The 19,750-nt window shown below is 34.5% G+C and overlaps 1 protein-coding gene across 16 annotated transcripts in view; it reads right to left on the minus strand.

Annotated features, from left to right (window-relative positions):
• TRDN (triadin) overlaps positions 1 to 19,750 on the minus strand; it is a 486,197-nt gene that overhangs the window by 344,701 nt on the left and 121,746 nt on the right. The window lies entirely within an intron of this gene.

Here is a 19,750-nt window from a genome sequence, read left to right on the forward strand (position 1 = left end):
GCCATATGTATTCCATAAAATAACACTTAAGTGGTTGCATGGTATGTCTTTTAAGCATAATTTATTCAAATTGCTTTCTACCTTGGGACATGGCAGAATATTTCTCAGCACACACTAATTCTTCCATTAGGAGAATTTCTGGGGTGAATCACATAATTGCTTTTATATCTTTTGAGAATATATGTATCTATCTGAAAATGTGCATATTATTGCAAACTGTAAATGCCAGCAGTCTGTTTCCTTATCCTTGACAATATTGGGTATAACCATTGTTCAAAATATATGCAATCACATGTGAAGAAAATTCTTCTTGATTTGAAATTCTTTGATTACTAGAGATGAGCTTTCTATGCATTTATTTTTCCTCTATATTTCTTGTGAAATTTTTGGTCCGTTTTTCTATAAGCCTCCTCTTGGTTGTTTATAACATGCATACACATATACATACATATATATCTATGCATCTATTTTTATATATGCATGTTCAAATATCTTTGTGTATACATGTATGTGTATTTACATGTATGCATGCTATAGATATGTATGTGTATGCATAAGAACACACATATGATAGAAACAATTTATCTGACCTTAGATTGCAATTTTTCCCTCAACTGTTTACCTTTCTCTTTTTATGGTATTTTTATATATAGAATTGGCATTTAAAAATTGTGTAACTTTTTCATTCTTCTCCTTAAAGTGGCTGCCTTTGCAGGGTTAAGAAACCCCCCTCAATGGAGAGCAGGCATATTTGATTATATTGCAGCCCCTGATAGAAAGTTAAGGCTAGAGAAAACAGAGGTCATATGAAACAACTTTATCATGTTACGTTTAAGAACAATTGAAGTCTAGCCAGAAAATGTAAGTGACTTTCATGGCATGTTTGATCCCAAATTACACAAATGTGTAGTAAATAATTGAATACTAAAGAGAAAAAAATCCCTAACAATCCAAATACTTCTGCCAAAAATCACAGTTTAACAATGTATTTCATATGTTTTAAATATGGGCCACATTTTCTATAATAATTTAAGAATTACATACCAAGAAAGAAAATTTTGATTAACCATATTTTAATATAATTAAATATTTTCTTCAGTTTTACTAGTTATTTTCAAATTACATTGCCAGATTAAAAAACCAAACTCCATTATTTTCAAACTTTTTTGGAACTTTTAGCAAAATAAATTTCACTTAACTAGAAATATTACTTGTAGTTACCCTTAGAGTGTGCTAAATAAGATATCAAAGTTTAAATATTTTAAAACCAAAAGGAATTCTTTTTACTCCTTGAAGGCCTCAGAGTGAAATTAAAGCACTTTTTGTCATTCTTCTGTCTCTTGCTTTACCTTCCACAATTCTTTCTTAAATTTTGTCTCAATTTTCTTGGAAACAGTAATGCACAAAAGTCGTGCCACAGGTTGCATAGAGAGGAGAGATGGAGATTAACTACTGGCTCCTCCCTGAATTAGCTGAGTGGCTGGAAGGTCCCCTACACCTCACCTGAGTGTGAAGCATCTATGCTTGAGGCCTAAGGTTGGTAAGGCTTAACTTGCAGGCTTATGTTGGTAGAGAAATAACTCACATCAATTGCTTGGCATATTTCCTGCTACATGGAATAATTATTCAATAAATGGCAATACAACAGCTACTAAACTACATCTTCATTATTATCACCACCATCACCATCCTTACTTTTACCACTGCTTCTATGGCTGCTACCGCACCTGTGATCACAGCCTACTATCATTATAAGGAAAGGCTAGAAAAGCACATAGACCTGAAGAGTAGGGGTTGAGAGACCATGCTTCAGTAAACTCAGGCACTTGTTTCTACTTAATAATCACATACATTAGGTTAAGATACTTTCAGGGAACCAAAAAAGGATGCTGACTCCCTCAATGTCCTTCCCAGTCAATTAATTTACTTCTTGTAATACAGGAAAGGAGGATACATAATTTATTCATACTAATGTAGGCTGTTTGCCCCATTAACAAAATTGAGATGATCTATAATAAAGTTATTTTATAGTACAGAAGTTATCAGTGTAACTGAATTCTTTAGAGAGAAAAAGTTTGAACCATCAAAAAAATGTGTGTACACCATGCTTCTAGTATAAATCCAGTTCATATGGCAATTTGTGGTTTTTGGGGTAAGAAATAAAAATACTGCATGCAAAATTGAGTATTTTAATTAATAAAGTGTTACTATTTTTATTTTCTCCTTTAGCCATAAAATGGTACTATTCTTCTTTTTATAAAAATAAGATCAATGACATAAAATTCTATTGACTACAGAAAAGAATTCAAGGATACATATGTGGGGAAAATTGAAACTTGTATGGCCAGGATCCTCACCTGAACCTAAATTACTAGGTGATGTAACTGGCCTACTGCTAGGCTACTGCTTCCATACCCATAGACAATAAGCTACTGTTGAGTGCGTCACTATATAAAGAGCTCTGCCCAGTGCTCTGGGTGAAGGCAGAGATGAAGGAGGATTACAGACCTGCAGACTGCTCGATGCAGATGTACTTCTAGTGCTCGACCTATCGCTGTGAGAACAAGCTGGGTGATAAACCCTTTTACCCCACGAACATTCCATTGTCATTCCTCGGTCTCACTGAATCCATGATGAATTTGCCTGGGGCTGAAACCCATTGGCAAGACAACATAGTAGTAGTTATTAATAATAACCAAACATAACTAATGCAACTATTTTTTAGATGACAATGGTAAATCTAGGCCCATGCTTTTAAGAGATTAAAAGTTTAATGATGAACATCGGAGAAAAAATAATTTAAGATTTTAAAATGAATTTAGGTAGAAATTAATAATAGTGACAATGAATCTCCTTTTTTCTCTGAAAAACTATGGGAATACATATCCCAAGTTCATGAACTCAATTTAGTTGAAATGATGGCAAGATGGAGAAATAATTTAAAAAACAGATCTCACAGACTGTACTTGAGAAGATGCTCAAAGAAGGAAAAATTAGAAAGAACTATCATATTCTCTCATTGATTTTTGTGCCAAATTCCCATCACTTCTAATGGCAGTTCTGAAAATGGATGAATGATAGGAGTGCTTTGAAATGTAATTGAAGACCCAAGTGGGGCTACAAGTGAATCAAACCTTTGGAATAATGATTTGTGGGAGAGTAAGTGAATTATAAGTGTTTCGGCGAGTCCCACCTGAAAGTTGATATGTTGCTGATTTCCAGTTAACCTCCGGAAGGCTCCCTATTACCCTGTATAGAGTATCTTAGAAGAATTGCCTTGGTACTTCAGATTCACTTCAGTGAACTGTGTATTAGAGCGTATTTCTGGAGACAATATCACACACACCTGCTTGTTATCTTGAAACTGAAAGAACAAATTTACTGAGATTTGATATGAATTATATGAATCCTGGTCACATTTTTAAAGGACAGAAATATTTTAAAGGAACAAGAATTTCTATTTTGTTTATCTTACGACTGGAAAAATGAGAAACTATAAATTCAGGAAGCAAAGCAAGTTCAGAATTTAAATATGAGTAATTTTTTAAAAGAATGGATATTAATATGAATTCCAGATTTTATTTCACAATTATGGTACAAAACTTTAAATAGATGAAAATGGTAAAGTTAACTTGAAATGATTTTTGTTTTAATTTGCTCTTTCCACTTACGAGCTAATCAAGATTCAGAGGTGATGAAAATATATTTTGAGTATCAACTACAGAACCATAAGCAATTTGAAAGTAATTTGAAGGTTATCCTGCTTAAGGAGAATCATGTGTTGCCTTTGTTATGGAAACACACTAAGTCTTACCTTTCATTTTCCATTCAAATTTACTGCAGAAGCCACACAGAGCCAAAAGGAATAAAATTGAGGGGAAATAAATTGCCTTCTCGGACAGCTGGTCAAGATAAATGCAAAGAACAGAGTGTGTAATCTGGGATTATTTAATGTTTGAAAAACACTTTGAAGATGACAAGAGCTAGTTATTGATATGGTGGAAAAAATGAGAGGTGAAACTTACTGAGCAATTTGACATGGATGATGCTTCTTGAAAGTTGGCATCTCTGAGCAGCTAGGATATGTGACTGTCCTTTCCATGCCTACTTCTTAATTCCATTCATTTTAATTTCATACAAATTATTTTGACTGCCAGAGACCCAGAATCAGCTTCAAAAGAGATAGGGATATGGCTGAAAGGCCATGTGACCTTTAAAGTAAAATTACAGGATGTTTATACAGTGGTTCCAAAGACCAACTTCACAGTAAGGTTTCACATCGAATAAATGATAAAACTCCAGAAAGAAGTCACTTAACCTCATCATGCCTTATTAATCAGATGAGGAAACTACCAAGTACATTTGCCCATTATTATTCCTATGGGACACTGGCAATATAATCTCTTCTAGGATGCTCAAAGAAGACACCTATATTCTACAATGGTATAAATAAAATATTACCTCCTCATTACATAAAAGCATTAATTATGGATTTTACATTTCACTGTGCAATGTGGTTTGTGGAGTACTCTAACACTGTATTTTTCCTTCAATAATTAGAGAACAAAGGAAAAAATGGGAGTATATAGTGTCAATGGCATTATAAAAATATTTTATTCAAAAATTATATTAAGAATGTGATTACCAATTTTAAGTAAGAATGACTCTTGCTATATTTTTTAAGGGTTCCAAAAAACATGCCTGTAAGAACTTTGGAGAAACTCTACTGAAATGATCTTTAGGCAAATAAAGTTGAAAAGTGAAAAATCTATCTTTTATCCTACATATTTTATCAATTCTAGTGTTGGCAGACTATATGTATTATATAAGTAGGTATCTATGACTAAATGATGTTTTTCTACAAGTATATACTAACTGAATAAAAATTGATTTTGAGAGGAAAGATAAACCATGACAATTCACACAATCTTTGTCAAAATAATCCTACATATTAATTTTATGTGTGTGTCCATCTGTGTATGTATGTATACATACATACATATGTAATATTTATAAGCCATAAGGTATAACCTAGAGTAATTTTTAAAAGAATCTAGATTCCAGATAGTTAAAAAAAGAAACAAACAAACAAAAACTATTCACTCTTTCAAGGTATAAATTGCTTTATCTCAAAACAGAAAATGATCTCCTGCCAATTTCAATGAAAGCCCTAAACTGTCACCCTTTTCTCCCAATTTTTGGTATGTGATCATTATAATGATATTTCAGAGGATAGTTTGGGCACTTAATCTGCCTGCTGAGGTGTAGAACATGTATCTATTTTTTACATTATCTAGCACTCTTTCCTACCCACCAACTCCCTCTACTAGTCCAGGAAGAGAATTTCTTTTCCTAGTGGTGGGATTAGAAGGGGAACTCTCCCCTAACCCCTAGACAAAGGAACAGGCCTTTAAATGAGGCAAACCTGATCATTCAGCATACTCCCTTTTGCCCGTGACTGTGAACAAATGAGGCAGAGTCCTCCATACTTTTGTGGATCTATTGGGTGACACTCTTTGCTGAGGTTGCTAAGCTGTTAGGTCTACCAGTGGTCCTCTAGCTGGAGAGTCTCCTGCAAGATGGGAAGAGGTAGGGTCCAGTAACACTGTGTGGATTCGTGGAGACACCTGTGCTTAGTATCAGAGTTATCTCTGGACTTGCCAGTTCTATGAGAGTATATAAACTACTTTGATTATCAGCCATGACGAGTTCTGACTGACACCCTTCCATCCACTGGGAGTTTAAATAATTATTTTCCTTCATCTGTTTGTTTCATGAGGAATGATCAGTCAGAATGATCTAAATATTCATTTTCTTTAATTAAAATTATTTTTATTTTAAAAGAAAGTCGTAAATTCCACACTTCTTTCCAGAGCGGCTGCATTGTCATGGTCCTAAGTGAAAAAAGGTCTTTGGTGTTTTTCAGGATCAAATTCTAATATCGAGGTACTCTTTCTGGGAAGATCTCACTTGTGTTCTGGCTGAGTGAGAGGCAGGATCTCTATCCGTGGGCAGTGGTCCCCCACTGTGCCCTGCTAGCCCATTTCCAACAGTCCTTACTGCAAAGTAATAGAGTCGCTTGTGTTAGCTCCTGTAAGACCAGTTTTCCACTGCATTTTTATACTGTCATCTGCAATTTAGCAATTACTCCCCATTCAGAATATTAGTTTTTCTACAAATAATGAAGGGAATTTAAAGGTGAAAAGCAATGAGTGCATAACTAGAATTTCTTTTTTGAAACAACCTGTATTGAGCTCCTCACACATCACAGGTAAAATGCATTGTATTTTACCAATCTCAAATGGGCAAGGATTTCAGATGAGTTCCCTTGTTCCTATTTTTTTTAAATACTCTTATTAAAACTCCACTCTGAAACTCCAACTCCTCTTCAAGAATTACCAGAAACATCAACTCCTTAATGATAATTTATTGACCTTTTGAAATGAACACTATTGCTCTTACCTGTGATTCTATACCATTTTTTGATAAATACAAAGACATGGATAAAACTGTCCTGACTTTTGTGTAGCTCTTTGTTTTTCAACAAGGTTCTAGGCTGGGAGCAAATGATCTGTCCTTTCATAGCATTTAGCACAACACTTTTTACACAGTGGGGCCCAATAAATACTTACTGAATTAAACTCTTCATAAGTTTTGCTAAAGGAAATCAGCTTAAAATAATGGGTCCTATTAACCTCAATATGTCTGTATTTTAAAAGGATGTGCAATGTGTGGTGACTTCTAACCAGAGAAATAAACTAAATAAAAAACAAAATTTATTTTTGTGACATGAGATAATGTTGCAATAAGGGAGACAGTACTGACAGAAGAGCACAATTGTTGGGGTGCATCTCAGAAGAAAGGGAAGTTTAATCGGTCATATAATTACAACTTCAACAGAGAAGGAAAGACTAGTGTGGTAAAGGAAAAGATGTGCAATCTCTTTGACAAAAAGAAACATATATTTACTAAATTATGTCAATAATTAAGCAGAGACACTCATTTCTAATGAGACAATTAGAGCTAGCAACTCGGATGTTATTAAGGTTGTTAAATCTCCACAATTTCCAAATCTGGGAAAGGTTTCTATGACCAGGTAAGGCAGAATAAGTGTATAGAATGAATAAAAGTACTGATGATCAACTTGTACAAATGTGTGATGGTGCATTCCCTTAAGTCAGCTGGGGCTGCCGTAACAAAACACCACAGACTGTGAGTCTTAACCAACAGAAATTTACTTTCTCACATTTTGGAGGCTGAAAGTCCCAGATCAGGGTGCCAACATGGCCAGATTCTCGTGTGACTCTCTCCCTAGCTTGCAGAAGGCCGGATTCTCACTGTGTCCTCTCACGCCCCGTGACCCCATCTAAAACTAATTACCTCACAAATGCCCCATCTCCAAATACCATCACATTGGGGTTAGGGCTTCAACACTGAATTTGGGGACACAATTCAGTCCACAGCATGCATGTTTCTATTTGATTATTTAAAGATTTATCAAAAGAATATTATTTTATTTTAAGCTTAGTAACCACAGCTATTTTAATAGAACTATATCTTTCATGTCAAAATAATGGAAATCATGACCAAGGTCCCATACTACCAGTATATGTCCAAGGAGCCCAAGTCAAAATGTCAGTGGGATATATATATTATATATAGTGGGATAGTTTAAGGATGGAAATTAATCAACAAGACCTATGAGATGGCTTTTTTTGATAATGATTTTTGACAGATTCAATCAGCCTCTTTTTTGTAAAGTAATCCATCCTCACTTCATGAAACCAGGAAATCTCATGCAAGAAGATAAGCCATGTTAGGGTCTGTCTAACGTCACAAGTGTAGGGATGGCATCTATAGAAAATCTAACTTCAGTGGATTCAGTTTCAGGCAAACAGAAATTGGACTCCAGTTCCTAGCAAATACAGTGTGAACAGGATAGACATAAGATCCATAACTATATTCAGTTCTTTTGAGAAATTAATTTTCTAGTGTTTTATCTTTGGGTTGACACATTTTCTTCCTTGGTCAAATATGCATAATCGAATTTGTATTTTGCCCCAGCAATCCTCCTACTAAATTGCCACATTGTCAGTACATCACAAACCCCCAGAAATAGAACTAGGTTTGGCAATAATTTCCAAATTGAAGCATACTATTTCAATTTGGAAATCAATGTCAAATCCAAAGCTTCAAAATCATTAGCTTTCCATGATTTGTTGATTCTAATGTATGTTTTTTACTTTCTTCTTCTTAAAGACATTTTAATGGAAATTAACTTTTCCTTAAGAATTAATCATCTCCTGGTGCTTTTACCCAACATGGAGTTATAATCTACTACTGTGGTGCCACAATAGCTTCTACTTTATTTCCATTAAGAGAGTGTGATAGTCCTCACCCCAAAAAACAAACAGTCATAGTCTTTTCATGTAAATGTATGCAATAATATTGCTAAAAACCTTATGTAAAGTGTCTGCTTAAAACTATACTCATATAAAATTATGGGTTTCTCACACTGTCATCAGCTACTTTCAGGAAATGCAAGAGCTAAGATGAATTTCAAATTTAGTTCTCTGAGTGAGTTTTTGGACAACAATTTCATGAATCAACCTAGCTTTTTTTTGATGTATTTAAATTTAAATAAAACTATACCTATTTTTTCTATATATAAGGACATTTCTATCCATTTGTTGGAAAAGCAGTGATACTTAAATAATTTAGTATTTTTCATATGTACAAGTAAATGGGTAAGAATATTTTAGAGTATATAACCATTAAGTAGAGACATGACAAACTATTGATTATAACAGGGACTTTTGAAATAAAAATTACAATGAAATATCTTTATTTTGTTCATCTTTGAGTAATGTAAGTAGACATTTTCTATAGTATTCTAGAATTAATGCTATTACCACAATCGGATTAGAAACAGATCTGTAGAATATTTTAATCTCTAATGAAATAAAATATTTAAGAATATTTTTGTGAGAAAAAATATATACATAGAACTGGGTGTCACTGTAATCGGGTATTATTATGTTTTGTTAAACTTGAACCCAAATCTTAATTAAGCTATTTGAAAGGTTTAGAACACATCAGAACAGTTTAGCCCAAATTACCTCTCTGGATTGAGACAACGTATCCCATGAAGAAAATGCAGCCTGAAAATTTAGAGATAAGATTTGCTGTGTGTGTTTTTTTTTTAATCAGTTAATCTATAAGGGAAAAAAACAGCTTCCTGTGCCTTTCAAAGGACTCCTAAATGAGCTTGAAGTTCCTTTATAAATTTCTGAAAAGAACATTAAGGTATCCATGCTCATATTTCCAAAATGCAAGCAATTAGGTAAACACAAGTAATACATTATACAAATCTTTCTTCTAAGGAGCTCACAGAGTTTTAGAAACAGCTGATAAAGCTGCACACATCTATAGAATGGGGCAAGTATTCTACTCTTTTTTGACATGAAAGGAAACTGAAACAAAGGAGTTAAGGAGAACCAGTCTTCTGAAGTCTCTCATTGTGAGTTTTCAACGTATTTTGTATTGCTTAGTCCCTAATATTTTCTTCCTCTGAATTGTCTGTCCAAATTGATCTAAAACTGATTTTTAAATTTTATGTGAGGAAGATGCCACTCACTGGCAACTAATAAAAGGTTTCTCTGGGCGATTACAGTTCTGAGCAAAAACAATTTTAAAAAGCAAAGATACAAACAAAATGATGAATGAATGAACTGTTTCCCTAGCCCCTTCACATCCCTCAACATTTCAGTTTTACTAGGCAGAAAAGCAATCATTTTTTTGAGCATTCTAGAGATTAAATTATATCCTCAGCACCTCAAAGAGTAAGAAATAAATGGAAAATTTAGGCCCTTGTCCTTTAAGAACCTAGCTGGTGTTTACTGTCAGGTGCACCCAACTTTGATATAGTGGTAGGGATAGGGATAGAGGAGCTACTTTCTTCAAAGTCAGTCCAGGGTCAACTCTAGGTGTTGGGACTGTAAGCATTACAGGGAACAATTAAACCCTCCATCCTATCATTTCAAGTAGCTTATCTAAATAAGATTTTAGCATTGACAGACCCTTATTTCTGACATTTTGATCACTCAGAGCAGTTATTTCTATGGAGTGAGCATTTTTTATAAGCTTTATTTTACTAAGCTTATTCAAGCATTACAACTGCATTAGTATCACCAACCCATAGCCAATTCTATAAAATAAGCTTTATAAAATTGTGGTTGCCCTATAGCATACATTTTTAGAAACTACTAAACAGCCTTTCCCGAGTAACATAGCTCCAGTTATGCTCTACAATCTAATGCCTCTTTCATTCTTCGGAGAAGGGAAATGGGTGAAAGTTTAAGGGATCATTTTTCTTACATAAAAATGTCACTGCATTTTAACTTTACAACAAAAGGGAAACATTAACTATATTAAATATTCAAAATAATATTGAATATTAAACTCTTTGGTTCAGTATTAGAGGAAGGTCTTCAAAGTTGCATTAATTCTTTTCTACATCTTACTTCTGATTAAATATGCCTCCTATAAAAGACTCCACAGATCATACGAATTAGATCATAAAAAAGTTCTGCTAAGGCAATTTCCAGGAGAAAATAATAATGGTTAATATCCTAGTCCCTAAACTGATCATAATTATGTTGCTTTAGGCTTATGTAGCATCTCTACCCCAGGGAAACTAAAATCATCACACAAATCAGATTTTCTGGAGTTAATTAGGTAAGTGTATATGTATATATATATGTTTTCTAGGAGAAATTCAATCAGTTCAGAAGCCATAGTGACTCATAAAGAGCACTTGGGCAATAAGTGAAGGACATCATATGAGTAAGGTTTGTAAAAACATATGTGGTGTTGATATGTCATTTAGCAAAAAGTTAAACACTGTACCAGTTCTCCAGGGCTGCCATAATAAAGAACCACAAATTGGGTGACTTAAATAACAGATATTTATTGTCTCACAGTCCCAGAAGCCAGAAGTGCAAAATCAAGAAGTTGGCAGGGTTACTGTCTTCTAAAGAACCTGTGGGAAGAACCTGTTCCATGTCCCTGACATGCCATGTGAATGGCTGTCTTCACATTCACGTGGCATTCTCCCCGTAAGCATGTCAATCTCCCAGTTTTCCCCTTGCTACATGGACACCAGTCAGACTGGATTAGAGGCTCTATGACAACCCTGTCTCCAAATAAGATCACATTCTGAGGCACTGGAGTTAGGATTTCAACATATATATGGGAGGTGGGGAGAGGGGCACAATTCAGCCCATAACAAATACTATTTTTGAAAGATTAAGTAAAATTTATTCTCAGGAATTACCATTAATTAATGACTTGTGTTAAAGGAAACCTTAAATTAATAAAATTATGGAGGAAATGTGTGGTTCCTTCTCAAATTCCAAAGATAACTTGAAACTGAAATTATTCAAGTGATGGCTTTGGGTAGTAAAGCTTTTGATTATTTTCTTTCTGTTACAGAAATGTTAAATTAAAATATATAACATATATGTAGAAATGTACATATTTTAAAATATGTATGTGCATATAAATATGCACACACACATACAAACACAGTAGGTTAGTGAGGCATATGCTATCAACATATTTTAATGAAATGGACTATCAAAATCCAAAGTAACTGCAATTAGTTCAGATATTTAACATAGCTACTTGTTCAAATTATTCATTCTTACACAAAATTGAAAAACTGATCTTTTTAACTAGATATTTAACATTTTAAAAATCCTATAAACTATAAAGACCTCATATTGTTTGCCAAATGAATCAACATTTACAGATGTTATACTTTCAGAGAAAATGTTATTATAGGTTGTAGCCTTTGTATGATTTAATTATAACATGCCATAAAAACCTGTTTGCTAAATTAAAATATTTATAATCAAAATGTTTTCCAAAGGATAGCTGCTTCCTTCACTTATCTTAGGAAAAGAAAAATTCTCTCTAATAATTAAGAAATGCCTAAAGCATGAATATAATTGAATAGAATGAAATCCTGGCTATAGCATTTGTTGACTGATCCTAAAAATATTTTTTCAACAAAATCTACTGCACCTACACTTACAGTGCAGGGAATTTATAGGGAACTAAAAAACTTAAAAGACATAATGTGAAATGTCAAAAACAGATTTGCACAAGCATTTTAGTGTCAATAAGCTCTTCAATTTAATACTCAATCCTGAGGCATTCTCAGTTGCCAAGTGATCAGATCTCATTCTCTAACAAGAAGACCTAGTAACTGTAACAAACAAGCAAAAAATAAGTCTAGAATATGGTTCCAGCCCAGAATGTGCCTTTGTAATATAGAAACAGTGTTAAGTTATGCTGTCTGTGGGAACCACAATTCCTTATTCTAAAATAAGGACAATTTTTTCATCCATTAACTCCATAGTACCACTGAAATGCAAATTATAGTAAAATAGCAACATTTCTGGTGTCCTGCTAATTGTTTCTCATGAAATCAAAACTGAGAATAAGCTATAAAATCTTGTCTTAATTATGTAAAGCAGAGCATATTCATGAAATCACTTATTAATTTATTCCATTGTTCATTTGTGCTTTTCATAGATCTTATGAATAAGTCTTTTTAAAAACTCATTCTTCTAGTCGTGCTTCTTGTGAAACAGTATTTTATTATTTTTCATATGGCACTTTCTGTAATCACATCCTCCTCAGCTTCTATGACCTAAAGCAAACTATTAGTGAATGAATGGGACAAAATCAATTTGCCTGGCAATGGATCCTGATGAAAGACTGAGAAGCTGCTAAGTGGACTTGCCACAAATAGATTTGCAAACCTAAATGAGAAATTAAAAAACATTCAAATATTATTTTTATCTCCTTTTAAATATAGTTTTGGTTCTTCTGAAAGGAAAGAGTAATCAGAAAAGGCCTTGTCAGATTATTTTAAGAAGATATTAAGAATATGCCATAGATCAATCGCAAAAAGTTGGGGCTAGAGCAGAAAATTGGGAGCTGGAGTAGAGCAGACAAAAGGGAACCTTGTGGGTTTCACTTCATTTGTCTGTAAGTCAGTCTCTGAAAATGAAAATCAGGGACTGCCCTTCTTGCTCACAGTGGCCAAGGCCATTTGAAAGTGAAAGCATGTGATATTCTCAAGGAAAATTATCCATAATGCTCAGCAAGTACCATTAAGGAAACGTGACCTATATCAAAGTCCTATGTGTGCAATACACATGCTTTCATGCAGGTGGTGCAAAACGAACGGATGATATAACTGCTGCCTCCACATTTGAGGCTCTATTGTCTCCCAGGACCTACCCAAAACTGACAAAAACCATGAGAATAATGAATTGCATGCACCAAGTCTTAGACAACCTCAGCTCCCTCACTCATCCCTTCCATTTAGTCGAGCAAACCCACAATTTCTGTGATTCCTGGGGTACACTGTGTTCTCCCAGTCCTCTGAATGTGAGTAGTCTCATTTCAGTAGTCATTTCAGCCCAAGTCTGACAGTCCACCTAGGCCCTTACTCCATCTCTAAGACTCAGTTTTATTAGAACACAACCATGCCCATTCATTTATGCATTGTCTTTTCATTTGTTTTCTATGTTTTCCTGCTATGGTAGCAGATTTGAACAAATATAACCTAGACCACATGGCCAACCAAATCCAAAATATTTACTATCTGGCCCTTTACAGAAAAAGCTTGCCAATTCTTGCTCTCTGAGTCTCAGAGAGTAATTGACAAAGTAGGAACTTAAAAGTTATATACTAAATGGTTTTAAAATTGGGAAATAACAATTTAAGCTAGTATTTTATAAAGATTAGTCATGCATGGGGAGACACAAGATACTGTGACATAAAAAGTAGGGTTTAGACAGCACAGTGGTAGGTTTGAATCCTGGTTTTGCTCCTTACTAGCAATTGTACCTTAGTATTCACTCATAAAACCGAGATCATTAAAACTATCTAATAAGATTATCATGAGGAAGAGTTAAAGTATCTGACACAATAACTATTGACTCCCTTCCCACTATTACCAACTTTCCCCACTTTATTATTGTCAGTAGTGATAAATATTTTTCCATATAAAAATAGCTTTTAAAATGTCTCTCTTGGGGGAAAATTACTTCACTTCATTCATTTACTCTTTTTGCTCTGCACATGGAATTCTGAAGTACTGAGATTAAACTGTTTTTTCATGTATATAGTAATTGGAGCTATATAACTGAGAATGTAAGCCCTGGAGGTGTAAAGGTTCATTTTTTGAACAGCGACTTTACATTGCAAAGTATACAATTGATGTTCAACTCATTCATAACTACCTTATAATAAAGCCAAAGGATGTAAACAATTCAGAAATGTATTTCTCCCACCAATGTTCAGAATGCATAATGAGTAAAGTCATGCATTTTCATTCATATGAAAATCTCAGTGTTTTTAATGCATTCACCAACAATTACAAAAAGCACAATATTGTTGTTTTTGTTAATCCCTTACACAATTTGGTGCTATTCTTTTTTCTAAACAACCATTAGGTCCCAAAGGACTTTTTCATAAGGTGGTTATTTGAAACACAAATGTATTTTCCTATTTTAATTAAAGAATGTTATGAAAGTTGGTTATGGTCTCAGTGTGCCCATCAAAACCTTTTTAATATTATGCAGCTGACTTGTTATACAAATAAAGGCATGACATCCTCATGGTTTTTTATGTATTTGTGTATTATCTACATAAGGGATGGATTAAGTCCTAGTCAGCTGAAGCCTAAGCTTTCAGGAAGCCTTAGATATAAACCTCCAGGGTGAGTTAAATGTCCCTCCTCAATGCTTCCAGATCACCCTTTTTGTACATTTATCTTAGACCCACCATATTATATTGCAATTGCCTGTTTATATTTTTGGGTCTCACACTAAAATGTAAGCTCATTAAAGCATCTCATATTCATGTGTATACTTCTGGTGCCCAGTGCAATGACTGAAATTGCCCAGGAAAACATTACTGAAGTGGCATGCTGACCTAAATATCGAATGCCTCATGATGCTGTTATACGTAGTAGGTGCTCCAAACATGTGCTGCCTTAGAGGATGAACTCTTCTGTGTCCTTGTGTTATCAGTCCTAGGCAGTTGTTCCAGGGGCACATTTTGCAGTGCCCTTTATCAGCAGATTATCACAGTGTGTGAAGCTTTGTTAACATGTAAAGAAATGATGCACTTCCTTCCCCTGAGCCACCAAAGAGTCTGCATCTGGAACACCACCGAATCTCAGCCACTGCCTCTAGCCTTCTAGGAGGAAGGAGGCAAGAACAGTAACCCACTCTTCTGGAAATGGCACCGGCTCGGGTGTGTAGAGGGGAAGGATTTAGGATCAAAGATACAGCACAGGCTGAGTAAGTCAACAGTGGAGTGAATGGGTGATGAGTCCTAGCAGTGAGGGCTTGGGAGAAAGGCAAGGGGCTTTGCAATGGGCCATGGTGGAGGAATGGTAACAAAGTTTGGGGGCATAGGAGTGGTAGTAGTAGTTGTCAGATTTTGTGGGTCCTAAGTCTTGTCCAGGTAGAGACTTACAGGGAAAAGAAAAAAATTCAGAGCTTTGTGTTAAAATATATTAACAGCCCTGGATATAGGCAGCAGAGGATGATGGCTGAAGGAGGAGAACAACCACTCTCATGTTCACAGATAATTAAAAGTACTGTTGGGAGGTGATCATTAGGTACAGGACTAGCCCTTTTGTCCCCATTTTGTTTCCTAAATGTAAACTCCAGAGAGCAGGAGCCTGTCTTAGTGCAGCAAAATTCTACCTATTGAATAGTATTGTATGCATTTACAACTCTTTATAATGTTTTTAAAACACTAAAATAATTATTTATATTGTACTTATTAGTTGAATAACCAAACATTACTGAAAAGTTTCAAATAAGAAAATATTGTAAAAAAGAAAAAGAAAATGTGCTGCATCCACCTGTTTCTTATAATTTCCTCACTTCCTCTGCCAACCCTATTTGACAGTTTTTTTGCATTAGTAGAGGAAGCTCCAAGAATGGCTATTCGAAGTATAGTATAATCAAGTTTGAGATGATGAATATTAAATATTTGCATACAGATTTTTAATGAAGATCTTACTACTAAAGTTATATTCTTCTAGATGTATATGGCAACAGAATTCTCATTTACGTAACAAAATGTGTTGCCGTCAGCAATTTTGACTTCTGAGAGTCCAAACTAATCAACTCTTTATGAACAACATGATGCGTTACCTTGAAACAAGGTAATGAAACCCAGCCATCATCCACCCCTTTTGTTCTCCCTTGCTGCACACCTAGATGCAGGACTTAAGAATAAAGTTGCAACCCTTTCTATACCTGGAAGAGCAAATTTAGTCATGACAAAGACTACATTTCTTAAACACTAAATCTAGTATAATAGAGAATCAAAAAATGCTGGTTAGCCAAGGCGCCTGTTACTCCAAATGCCCATTTGTGCTAATTAGGAGGTGTCCGTTCTTCTAAGAAGTCACACTAGAGATCAGGGCTTACTGAGCACAGAAGATGGTAGATTTCTACCCTTTCTTTCTTCTTTGATCAGGTATCCTTCTGCAGGGTATAACTGTGCTATTCCCAGTCTTGATCTACATGCACTGGGAACACAGGTCAGCAGGTAACAAGAACCAGTTCAAAAGTTTTGTTTGTTGGAGTAACAATGCCATACACTTTTGTAAAACTTCAGAATTTGTAATACCAAATTCACATATATCAACTGATTTGCTGAGTTAGGCTGGGCAGCTAACCCCATTCTCACTTTAGAGAAAACTGATGCTCAGGGATTATATGATAAGTACTGAAAAATAGTGTTGTCAAGACTCAAACCCAGACAGGTGGACTTAGTCAAATTTATCAACTGGAACTACAGCATCAAGAATAATGGCAAGTATCTACTGTGGTAAATATATACCAAACAGTATTGGAGGGGCTGGCAATGTAGTCCCTCTTCTCATGCTGTCCATATTCTAGTGAGGAGAAATTATACTTCAATCTCCTTTTAGGGTGAGTTTGAATAATAGTAACCTTTTAAGGTTAAAGTTTCACTGAGCCTATTCTTCTCCAACACAGCTGACACCAGGAGGTGCCTATCTCAATCTACTGCCAAAGGAAGGAAAAGGAATGAATAATGCTGACAACACAGAGGAACTGAACACCATGGAAATCATAATATTTACCATAAATTTCCCCCTCCCTGCACTTATCAAAGTAGACTTTGTAAAGAGCATCTTTCAAATGAAGACTCTCATGATTTTCACATGCTCTATGGACTGGCAACCATGACCCAGGACAAAATCTCCAAACAGCAACAAAGAAAATTTAATCATTATGTTATTTCCCCCATAACAATAACTTCATACTATTACTTTAGCCAAAGGTCAGTGGTTATATTTAAAATAAGTATGCCACTTAGATTTATAAATTTATGCAGCAATATGAAATTAAATTTTGGTGTTGGAGTTTATTATTTAATCTAACATCAGTTCTTATTTAAATTTCAGATATTTAGAACTCAGATCTTTGTTATTTCACAGGTTAACATAATGGATAGATTATAGGGCTATTGAAATCCAATCATAGCCATAATACTATTCCTTTTAACTTTTTTCTGTATGGTGGTTTTTAAGCATAATCAGCACAAAATGAGAAAGGCATTATAGAATAAAAGCATGTTTATGTTTCTGTCCAAGTTTGTTTTTTCATAAATTATAAACATAATCTAAATAAAGCTCACAGGCCACAATTAGAACTAGAAATGGACAGTCTGATTTAGTCTTACCTGAAATGCCATTAGGGAAAATATAAACACTTGATTTTGTCTTTCCAGCCAAACTCAATTCACATCTTATTTTTTACTGCAACTTTGTGCAATAAATTATGTCTAGAGTTATTTAATTTCCTTCCAAGGTTTCTTCCTTTATGCCTGCTTTCTTTCTGAATAGAGATATGTCATCATTTTTCAAGCCATCTTACTTTGCTTAAATTATATTTGGTTTATTTGACCCCATAGCTTAATATTATAATATGAGCTCAATTAAGTCATCACTCATTCCTTCAATTATTCTTACTACATTCATGCAGTTATTCATTCATACATTCATTCATCAAATGTTTACTGAGCACTCTTCTTGTTTCAGGCATTGTCTCCTGTTATGAAAATGAAAAAGATGGGACTAGACTCCACTCTCCCTAATTTTTAAAGATTTGCAATTCTTTACTCTTTTCTTATGGCTACTGTCCATCTTCCGCAGATCCCAAACTCTTTGTTGAGGTGGTAACTGCAAACTTCCTTGTATAATTACTTTGTTATATTTTAAAAAATTTTGGATCTTTCCAGAAATCTCTACCTTGGAACTGCATTTCTGAAAGTATTATTGGGGATGAATTGAAGTTATCAATCTAAATGCCTCTAATACTACTTTTCTTAACTGCTTTGATTGCTATAATGCCATAATTGCAATAATATTACCCATACTGACATTCTCCTAAATCTTGTTCAACAAAATGAGACTAGAGTTAATACTGTTACCAGCAGTAACACAGAATCCATCTGAGTAAATTGCTGAGTTTTCAGATGATTGCTAAAACAGTTAACCATTGAGTGTTTATCATAACTTGGCCACTTTCTGTTCATTGGATAACTATATGCTTTATTTACCATGAAGTCAGGTGCTGGAGATAAAAATAAGACAAGATCTTGTCCTGTCCTCCGGGAGCTTAGTGCTGTTAAGGAAGACAGGAAAGTGAACCATAATCACAGCATTATTTGCTAATTGTGTGAAGGTATCCTACACGGGCCCCTGTGAGAATTTAATGTGAGGACACCTAGCCCAGGCAGAGAGAAAACATGAGTAAAAGCTTACAGGATGAAAGAACTCTATAATTAAGAAACTGTAGGTCTATTCTATTCATGTTGCTGTAAGCAAAGACACTTATAGCAAATGGAGAGAGAAGAGGATAGAAATAGGTAAGAAGAAAATACATATCCCATGTCTGGGACTGCTGAAATAAGGGAGCTGGACTTTATGACAACTTGGCAAGCCAGAGCTGAATATTATACAGAAAAAACTTGATCCTATTTGCATTTTAAAAGCTCATATAAACAGCAGGGCACAAGATTTGAGGCAGACTCAGAAACTAAGTTAAAAATTTTTGCAGAAATTCAGGTTTTTCTGATAAGAGGCTGAACTCTGGGGATGTCATGATGACGGAGAGAAAGGGATGGAAATCAGAAATATTCAGGAAATATTATCTACAGGAATTGATGATTTGATGATTAGAGTTATGGGGTGGGGAGGGTTAATGACGTGATGATTAGAGGATGGGAAGGCATCAATGATTTTATTATTAGGGTTTTCATTTTAGAAAGGATATAAGATAATATCACTCAGCAAGAAAGAATGTTGAGGATAAAAGTCAGGTTTGCTGTGAAAAAAATGATGTATTTGCAGTCACTGGAATAGATTGATACTTATTTGGAGAAAATAATGATAACATCTTAGTTTTCAGCATTTTATAATTATGAATGAATAGGCCAAACATTCACACACACATACACCCACATATTTCACTGCACATATAAGGGGATGTATCATTATTGACTAGATTCATGAAGATTTGTTTACAAAATAAGTTTCTAATTTGAGCAGTAAGTTACCATCATTGTGATTCTCACAACAGTGTAGCCAGATAGTGTGCTGCTCTCGACTGGTTTC

Source organism: Manis javanica, chromosome 13, assembly GCF_040802235.1.
Source record: "Manis javanica isolate MJ-LG chromosome 13, MJ_LKY, whole genome shotgun sequence".
NCBI lineage: Eukaryota > Metazoa > Chordata > Mammalia > Pholidota > Manidae > Manis > Manis javanica.